Below are 9,978 nucleotides of genomic sequence, written 5' to 3' on the forward strand. Positions count from 1 at the left end.
TTCAAGCTCTTCAATCTTCTTATCTTTCTCTTTAATCATTTGAAGGGTTCCAATGTGTACATGAATGATCATCTGACTACAAGAAACACTGATATCGCCAGATGAGTGCACAGCTTGAAAAAACAAGGAAGGATTAAACGCACATGGACTACACACTGCCAAGTATTTATTAAATTAAATGGAACACCGGACCAAGCTAAAGTAATGGTCATCAGAAAAATCAGTGAACTGGACAAGTATGAACAGTCAGCCTAAATTGGAGGTACGAACATAACATACAACCATGACAGGATCTATCAGCACCCAGTCATCTTCATCCGGAAACAGCAACTTCTTGGTGCAAAGAACAACCTGGAACTGAGAACCTTCACCTATACTGACTATAAATCAACAGACTCACTTAGGCACTTAGACCCAGAGAACAACTTTTTCTCTCACAACAGCTGTCAGATCTACACAGACGAGGAGTACAATCAAGCTTTTAATAAGGACAGTAAATGATCTATAATTCGTTTTAACAGTAGAAGCCTGTGTGCTAATCTTGATAACATAAAGGACTATTTAAAGTTATTTACAAAACTGTTTACAATAATCGCTATATCTGAAACATGGGTTTGCCCTGATAAAGGAATGGACTTTGAACTAGATGGATATGAAGCTAGCTTTCTAAACAGAAATAATAAGAGTGGTGATGTATGTAGATAAAAGCCTGGATTTCAAAGTTATTGATACCATGACAACTGTGATTGATAATTATTTTGATTGTTTAACAATTGAAATTATTAAGGAAAAAAAGAAAAATATAATAATTAGTTGTGTTTATAGATCCCAGGCTCTAATATATTCATTTTTAAGGATTGGTTGGAAGAGGCTTATTTAAAAATTAATCAAAAGGTTGTTTGTTGATTGACCCAACCAAGATGGCGCCGAGGAAGGACGCCCTGGTGCTACGTGCGTCGTGTTTTGTTTGTTTTTGTCTGCAAATTGTGTGTCAGCGTGCTCTTACACCCGTGAAGAGCTTCTAAACGTCAGAAAATCAACACCGACGGACCTACTTCCAGTTTTTTTAGTGGGCGTGGCGGATTTGGTCCACTTTTTAATTCAGAAAGTGAGACGCCGTAGGAGAGGGAAATTTGCAGGAGTGCTCGTGCGTCTACGAAGACGCGGCTCACGTACGCCCTTACCTGGGATCTTCCTCTCCAATGTCCACTCACTTAGCAACAAGACGGATGAACTGGCGTTGCTGATGAGACAAAACAGAGACTTTTCTTCCTCTTCTGTCTTCTGCTTCACGGAGACGTGGCTCAACGAGCAGATCCCGGATTGCGCGCTCCATTTGGAGCACTCCATTTGGAGCTTGTCTGTCTGCGCTCCTCCGCGGGGGGGGGGGGGGGGGGGGGGGGGGGGGTAGGATTTAATGAGCACTAGCTTCCTCCTACTCCTTTTCGAACAGAATATGATAATTTAATTTTTGTGTGATTATCAGTGTGATTTTATTTTTAATGTCTACAATGACTTTGTTATTATTATTATTATTGTTATAATAGTTATTTTTATTCTTATTATAATGTTCGAAATAAAGATTTCATTCATTCATTCATTCATTCATTCATTCATAGGTGTCTAGCCTGCCTAATTTCAAAGAAGAAGAAGAAGAAACCGCCCTCCAGGACCAGGAGTCAGAACCACTGTATTATGCTATCGGCTTGGTAAGCTTCACCCTTTTATTGTGTTCCTAAAGTGATGGAAGAGGAAGACTTGTTGGATTGAAATCTGCTCAAGTGATGCAACACAAATCTGCTGCAGGATTTAAACACTCTGGAAGGTGGAGACTCTGATAACAAAGCCTGGGTTTGTGAAGAGTAAATGAGTCCTCGCACCAATCAGAAGGAAAGCACAAGAGCAAATAAAGAAAATGAAAACTCAGCAGTACATTTTTTTGTGTCCATCACTTAAATTAAGTTTTTCCTGCAGGGAGGATAACATCGGCCAGGATCGGAGCCACTTAAACACTCTTAAAAATATTCCATTACGGCGATGATGAACAAACACACACCCACTCATATGTCTCTCTGTGATGGTCCAATTAAAGAAATGTTGTCCCGTGTAGTGCGCTGCCATTGCTGCTCTGGAAAATGAAACAATAAAACACACGTAATGTTTTTGTGTCTGACAAGCAAATCTCGTGTTTGGCTCTGAGCTGCTGCAGATCAGCCAAGAACTTCCTGGCTGCCAGCAGATCTGTCGCTTTAAGAGCGATCTAAACATCAAACCTGGAGAACAGCTGCAGAATATTAAATGTTTCCTTTATAATAAATTATGTGACCGATAAACTTTAGTCCCACATGTCTGTAATTGTAGTTAAACACATTTTTATGAATCTGTTGAATATGTTTATCAAGGAATTCTTTGTTCTTTTTTCCTTTTATTATTATTTCCTTGAAAATCAGGTGGTAAGAATTCAAATTGGGCTAAAGTCTCTTTTTCATCAGCAGCTGTTAGGCTCTGGATTTTAAAGTCGACTGGGTGAGTGTTATTAGAGATGGTGAAGTGTTTACTGGAAGGCCACGAGGAATAAAAACTGAAAGAAGCAGTTCTGTGGTAGAACACGAGGTTAGAACCAAACAAAGGGGGAAATGTCACAAAATGAGCTCTAAAATAAGATAGAAATAGGAAAAAGAATCAGAACACAATTCTGTACAACTGCAGAAATGTCAAAGTTAGAATAGTTTCCCCAGCCTTCCACTTTTACACAAAGCTAACAGGAGGCTAATGTAGTAGCCTGATAGAACTAACCCAAACCAAACAGATCATATAATTACAGAGGACGTGAGAGATGATGATGACATGTGTAAGCAGTGCCGTGTGTTATATGCTCAGTGAAATCCACTTACTTGTAAGTTTGGGTCTTGTTCTGATAAAGTAAACGTAACCTTGTTGTACATGGTCCAAATGGACTAACTATGAGAAATGTAGTATGCTGCAGGTTACCTGTAATGATGCTCTGCGTTTGATACTGAGGAAGCCCAGATGGACGAGTGCAGGTGAGACTTTTGAGGGTGAGCACCCTACAAGCTGTCTTAAATATTTATACATGTATTTGTAGAGCAGACAATTCTAAAAATGTGATTGTTTTAAATCTATCCCGTCTACTTGTGTCAGTGTCCCTAAGTCTTTTTCTTCTTTAGATTAGGGAGTTAAAATAATTCCTACTTTATTTTCATACTATTGTTATGGTAAATGGCCTGTATTTGACGTAGCACCTTCTAGAGTCCTAGAACCCCCCAAGGGGCCTTACAACACAATCAGTCATTCACCCATTCACACACACACATTCACACACTGGTGGGGATGAGCTACAATGTAGCCACAGCTGCCCTGGGGCGCACTGACAGAGGCAAGGCTGCCGAGCACTGGCGCCACCGGTCCCTCCGACCACCACCAGCAGGCAACGTGGGTTAAGTTGCCCAAGGACACAACGACACAGACAGACTGAGCGGGACTTGAACCTGCAACCTTCCGATTACGGGGCGAGCACTTAACTCCTGTGCCACTGTCGCACCATCATTATAATTGTCTCTTGTTGCTATTTAATGACCTGCCCAGGGAGGAGGGGCTTTGTCCATCTTCAGAAAGAGAGTCAAAAATGTCCTATTTCATAAACTTGACCAATTAGAAAATATCATCTCTGTGTACTTGTAGCCTGTGAGACATGTACCTTCATCCTGGGCCTTGCTGATAAAATAATTCTGTGTCGATGCTCGTTATGGCTGCAACCAACCTGTGGTCTCCCCTAGAGCCACAATGCAAACAAGCATTTTATGATGTTTTTTGTCACCCTACATTTCGAATGTATGCCTGTCTCTCTGTGATATTTGTATACTTGTTTTAAACACATCAGCCTAGTTCTCTGTATTACTCTGTTGTACATCAGCCATCTCTTATGCAAATAAAAACAATAGAGGCAGAGGGTTGAGAAAGAAGCCTAACAGAGCGAACACGGATCGTGTGTTTTCTTCTCTACATCTAATAAAGAGCTATGTGAAGAAACTTTCACTGAGCTGAGAATATGTGGTTTTATCAGTGAGCGATATCCATAGCAACAAGAGTCATCCGGTCTCATCAACAGGTTGCCAGTGATCTACTGCATCTATACCACTCTGCATCTGTTGGGTGTAAGCAGGGTGGAAAGTCTGGAGAACAGAAGCGTAATAAATATACAAACAAGATAAAAGGTGCTTGGGTTGAAAGAGCTGAAGCTGGAAACTGGTGCAAATGTTTCCATGCGCTCGGAAGATGTAAAATAAAGCTGTTTTCAAACCAAGTGGGCTGCTGTAGTCATGGACTTTATGACACAGAACTCCATGACCAGAAGTGTCACGTTTTTAGGTAACCATACATGTTGGTCTTCACAGTTTTTTTTCCTATGACTTGTTAGACATTCCTAAGCTATCTGTCTATGACCAGGTGCTGCGAGTGTACCTGGAGACAGTAGTCCATGGATGTTTCTCAACGTCAAGGTGCCTGCAGGCGCCTTGCTTACGAGGACACTGTCCTTCCTTGGTCAAAGAAAATGGTTAAATGGAACAGACTTGCATCACGTGACCGCGGCTTCCACGGCGATCACGTAACGTCACGTGACACGGGAGATAACTGATGGGTAAAAACTGATATTAACTTTATTAATGTCTTGACTGTTAACATCTGGTGTTTAGTAAATGTAGCTTCATCCGTTTATATTACTCTGTGATAGAGAACAGGCCACTGCAGGTCTTATAGGGAGGAGGTTTAGGAGGGAGGATGACCTTGCCTTGGTACCTCTTATCAGTAAAGCTCCCTTGAGAAAGTCCAGACTGCTTTGTCGAGTTAGAATGCACCTGGTGTGTCTTTTACAGCTTCCTGCCTGAAAGTCTCAAAATGTGTATGCGTAATCTTTTGTGTGTGCTTAATAAATACTGTCGCAAGGCGTCAACCTGATGAGAGTGAAACTGGCAACCGTTGACTGGTGTGTTTTTTCCTCTCCACTTTGCAAAGTCAAAATTTATTGTTTGATTGATTACTGGTATTGGTATTGATTGACTGATTACTATAACCCCCTGTGTGTTGAACTTTCCCTAAGGTAATCCTGGATTGATACAATTACCCAACAATAGCGTTATATTTTATTCGTATTAGTTTTAATATAAATATAAAACGAGACTTTTACTGTTTAAATTGTGTATATGTTTATTAAATTAAGAATATAAGCGAGTTACTACCCGCTAGCCACCGACGAAGCAACTACTAAGCAACTAACCAACAATAGATAACTTCTTTGGATCTAAAAAAAAACATTTTTTAATTAGTTGACTTACTTTTAAACTTGAAAATTTGTCCCTGAAGTAGCTGCCGGCTTCTGATCCGCCGACCTTTTGAAAATACAGCGGTGTATTCTGGGTAATTTTTGACCAAGGCTAGACTACAAGACACCTCCCATGTATCCTCGCTCGCATGGACGTTGATAGGTAATTAATTTTATCCCATATTACCTTAAAGGACGACACACCCAGAGAGAGAGTAAATTGATTATTTGTTAATGTTCGTGATCGCCATGCGTGAGCTGGGCCCAGACATCCAGCCCCCAGTCTGCTCCAGCCTCAGCCTACCTGCATTCTCCACCAAGATGTTTGGTAATTAAATGTTAAGTAATATTTACTCTCCATAACCCTGGAACCTGAAATAAACACTCAACAACAAGGGAAGACATTTTACCCTGAGTCTCCAAAATCAAGGAGAGTTAATGCAGGAATGGCCTTCTCCAAGGCTTCTTCCCACATCACACCCAATGTGCTCCTAGTTCGTCAGGGGCTTTATTCACAAATGGATGGGGGAGAAGGCGGGCCTTCTCAGGTTACAGAGGTACAGTTTTCAGTTGGAAACCCACAATCAACATCCTTGCTCAACCTTTCATGAACAACAACAGTTGGCAAAAACAGAGATTCATGATGTGTTAATAACACAAAATGGCATCTTTTAGGCCTCAAAAATGTACAATTATAAAAATACCTAACAAACGTAATTTTGGGAGGGGGGACGTGCCCCCCCCCCCCCCCCCCCCCCCCACTTTTTCCAAAGTTGCTTTGACCCCTGCACTTTTTACCATCCAAAAACAATATTACGTTATATCCCCCCCCCCCCCCCCCCCCCCGTGTCCCTCCCACTTCTAAAGTGAAAATTACGTCCTTGCTCACTCAGCTAGCTAAACGGCTAACAAATGGAGAACACACGCCTCGGTAGAACATGAACATTGGAACACGTCTTGGCGGCTCACTATGACGTATCTCCTAGGCAACCGGGGCGGGGTCAAGACATCAAGGCAAGGTTCCTTGGCGTTGAGAAACACCCCATGTCTTTGCTACTTCAGTCTTTGACCACTGTAACTGTCTTTATTCAGAAATTGTCCAGGACCCTCTCACCCAGAGGGTGACTGGTACCCATATTCCTGTGATTTTACAGTTGGTCATCATTGTCATTATGAGATACTGTGTGTAGGTTTTGAGGTTAAAAAAAAAGGTAAATCCATTTTGCAACAAAAGTGTAAAATAAATGTGGAGGAAATGCATATGCTGGAATTCTTATTGCTAAAGGCAAGGAACACGTTTACTGAGTTGGTCCGTCAGTTTTAATCAATTTGACCTCAAAATGCTGACTTTGGTACCCAAAGTCTCCTGACTTTGCACTTTAACTATAGGATACTGAATATTTTAAGACTTGCTAGAATAAAAAGCTCTTCTTCTATAGCCTAATTTGTCACCACTGCCCGTCTTGCCACTTCTTTACTAATCCAGCCCAGTAGCATCCTTGGTCTGGCTCCATATGGCAGAACGCTGAGGCTGCAGCTGGCCCTTTATCACGGCACAGAACCTGGCCCGATTACATTAACACAGTTTAGGGAAAAAAGCAGATATGTAGAGAAAGCAAAGCTTCTGCAGCACCTGCATCCCTTCCTGTGAGTCCAGGCCAGATCACGCTAAGCTCCACAAACACAGCTTCTACACGGAGAACAAAACCTGATTAAACACAGTGAGCAGAAGGATTTCTGTGGATGCAAATGGTCAGAAATCTGGCGCCGGAGCTGGCCGAAACATAACGGAGACAAAAGGGAACAAACTGGAAAATGAACACGGTTCTGGGACAAAATCCAGCAAGACATGCGGAGACAAAAACCAGATTTTAATTTTCAAAGCTCATCTTTATTTAGTTAAAATTACCATAATCTGAAGCACTTCCTTCACTTTTATTTTCCATCAGCGGGTTCCTTTTGCCTTTTCTTGAAGAGGCCACAGACTGAGCAGCAGAGTGTCCCATCTGTCACTCTGAGCCATATTCCTGCATTTGTTCATTTAAAGTGATGAGGCACTCCTCATGTCTCGGTCTGAAGCTGTTTCTTTGTCCCTCCGAGGCTCTGAGGAGTCCTACACGAGGTGTGTGTGTGTGTGTGTGTGTGTGTGTGGTGGTGGTGGTGGTGGGGGGGGGGTGTAAAAACTGCAGCTGTTCAGAAGTCACGTGACTCATGAATGTCCCCTTCAGCAGCTTTTCATCTGTGGGTTACAAAATCTGCCTCAGCACTTCCAAAAGTCTCCGGAGATTGCTTAGCGACCGTCACAGCCTTCAGGAAGTTACTGATTACTTCGTTAATCCAGCAGAGATCTGTTTAAATCCAGCCTTTCTCCTGACATGACACAACAAGCTGCTACAGACCATCAAATAATATTATTTCCAACTGTCATTAAAGTAGAAACACGAGGGAGTTGAAAGGGAGGGAGGTCTAAAACCTCACGTTTGATTCAGTTCATATAAGAAAGATCATTAATAACTAAAAGTAACGATAATTTTGGGGAGGTAATCAGGCAGCAAGAACATATGTGAAACAGTAAAAACTAGAATCTGCTGCAAACGTCCATTAATGTCAGTAATCCAGCTCAGACTGAGAGACCATCTAAAGCTGGGCTGCATGGTGGCGCAGTGGTTAGCACTGTTGCCTCGCAGCACGAAGGTCGCAGGTTCGAAACTGGGCTGCGGCCTTTCTGTGTGGAGTTGCGTGTTCTCCCCATGCATGCGTGGGTTTCCTCCGGGTTCTCCGGTTTCCCCCACAGATCACAACATGCCCTATAGGTTATACATTGTAAGTCACTTTGGATAAAAGCGTCTCCTAAATAAATAAACATAAACATAAAGCAGGACTATTCAATGCTGGGTCTCGAGGGCCGGTGTCCAGCAGGTTTTAGTTTTAACCTGCTTCAACACACCTGATTTCAATCAGCAGGTGATTAACAGGCTTCTGCAGAGCCTGATGAGCTGCTGCACAGGTGAATAGTGTGTTGGAGCAGAGAAACCACTAACATTTGCTGGATAGCCCTGATTTAAAGGCTCAGGAATCCTCTGCAGGTGTTCTGGATTTACCAGCTGATGAGAGTGTGACACTTTGAGTCTAGATTATTGAACCTTTTCACAATATTCTGACAGTCTGAGATTATGAACGTGGGGTTTCAGTAAGCTGTAAGACATAAGCATGACTATTATAACAAATAAAGGCTGAAACATCTGGATTTGCTTGGAATGAGTCTGTCTCATAGATTAGTTTCACCTTTTAGGTTGGATTAGTGACATAAAGGAACTGTTGGGCAGATTCCCATTTTCCAGTTTCTCCTGCACGCATGGCTGTTATCCTCTAACTTCTCACTTGCCCGTCTATTTACTTCTGCTCGTCTGAGGTCTGGTTGTGGAGGCAAACATGACATTCCAGGAGGAAAATGTGAGAACTTTAAGTTAGATTTTGAAAGATGTTTTATTTCCCATGAGGCAAATGGAGTAATCACAGCTGATTTCCAACTCCCATGGTTCAATCTTTGTGTCTCAAAGTGTTTTAATTATTTCTCATTCTCCCTTTCATTTTCTCTGATTTCATTCCTAATCTGGTCTTGACCATCTTGTAAATCCGTCTCCTATTTCAGGAAACTAAACTGAGAAGCAATCGAGAAACTTGTGGGATGAGTTTGAGACACCTGATGTGATTGTTTAAAGAGAATTGTCTTGCGTACACTTCAAAAGTCTTGATAATCTCAGCGATGCAGGAGGGTTAAGGTTTGGCTAGGGTCATGGCCTGAGACCCAAACAAATAATTTTAGACGCTGCAGGAGTGAGCCGAGATATTTTGGGAACTCCCTCAGGACTCAGGAACACTATTCACAATTTTTCACCCAAATCCGCAGACCAGCGATAGCCATGCCCTAATCTGGAATAAACTAGTGTATGATGACAGGTTGTGTTTTGGTATTTCTTCATTTAGGAGTGCGTTGGAACCACATGACCTTAATGTAAAACTTTTTGCTGTGACTGTGGTTTAGAACATTTCACCCAAGCCATTCCCTCGTATTTGTGATCAATCCCCTTGTGAATGTGCCCCGTTGTAGCTTTGATACATGGAGGCTCTGTGTAATGGATGGGGCCAAAGCTGAATCATCCAAACGTCTAATTTATTATCAATTACTGGATTTCTGCCTTGTTGTGGTCAGATACATTGATACAGTGAGGCCTGACACTGAAAGCTCCATTGTGCAGATGATCAATACATCTCAGCTCCAGGCCAAATTGGTACGATTCGGGAGTAAGGATATATGGCATTGCTCAAGGGTAGCTCATTAATCAGGCTCTGTAATCTACTGTATTATCTATAAGGTGATTGCTGACCGTCCTGCAATGAATCCTCACCTTTACTGAGTCTGAGGGAGGAACTCTGGCCAACAAGGGCCTTTATTATACCACCATCCTGACCATTGTCCTGCCTAATGTCATTTTCAACAAGGCTCCAAATGCTTCTTGTAATCCCAAGCTGACATACAGTGGCAGCATTTTAATGAAAAACTGATGGGCTTTGGTCAGAATGAGACAGCGCTTCAGTGCTGCAATGTTATTCTCTGCAACAGCCAAACATTATCG

The sequence above is a fragment of the Nothobranchius furzeri genome, chromosome 10, assembly GCF_043380555.1.
Source record: "Nothobranchius furzeri strain GRZ-AD chromosome 10, NfurGRZ-RIMD1, whole genome shotgun sequence".
NCBI lineage: Eukaryota > Metazoa > Chordata > Actinopteri > Cyprinodontiformes > Nothobranchiidae > Nothobranchius > Nothobranchius furzeri.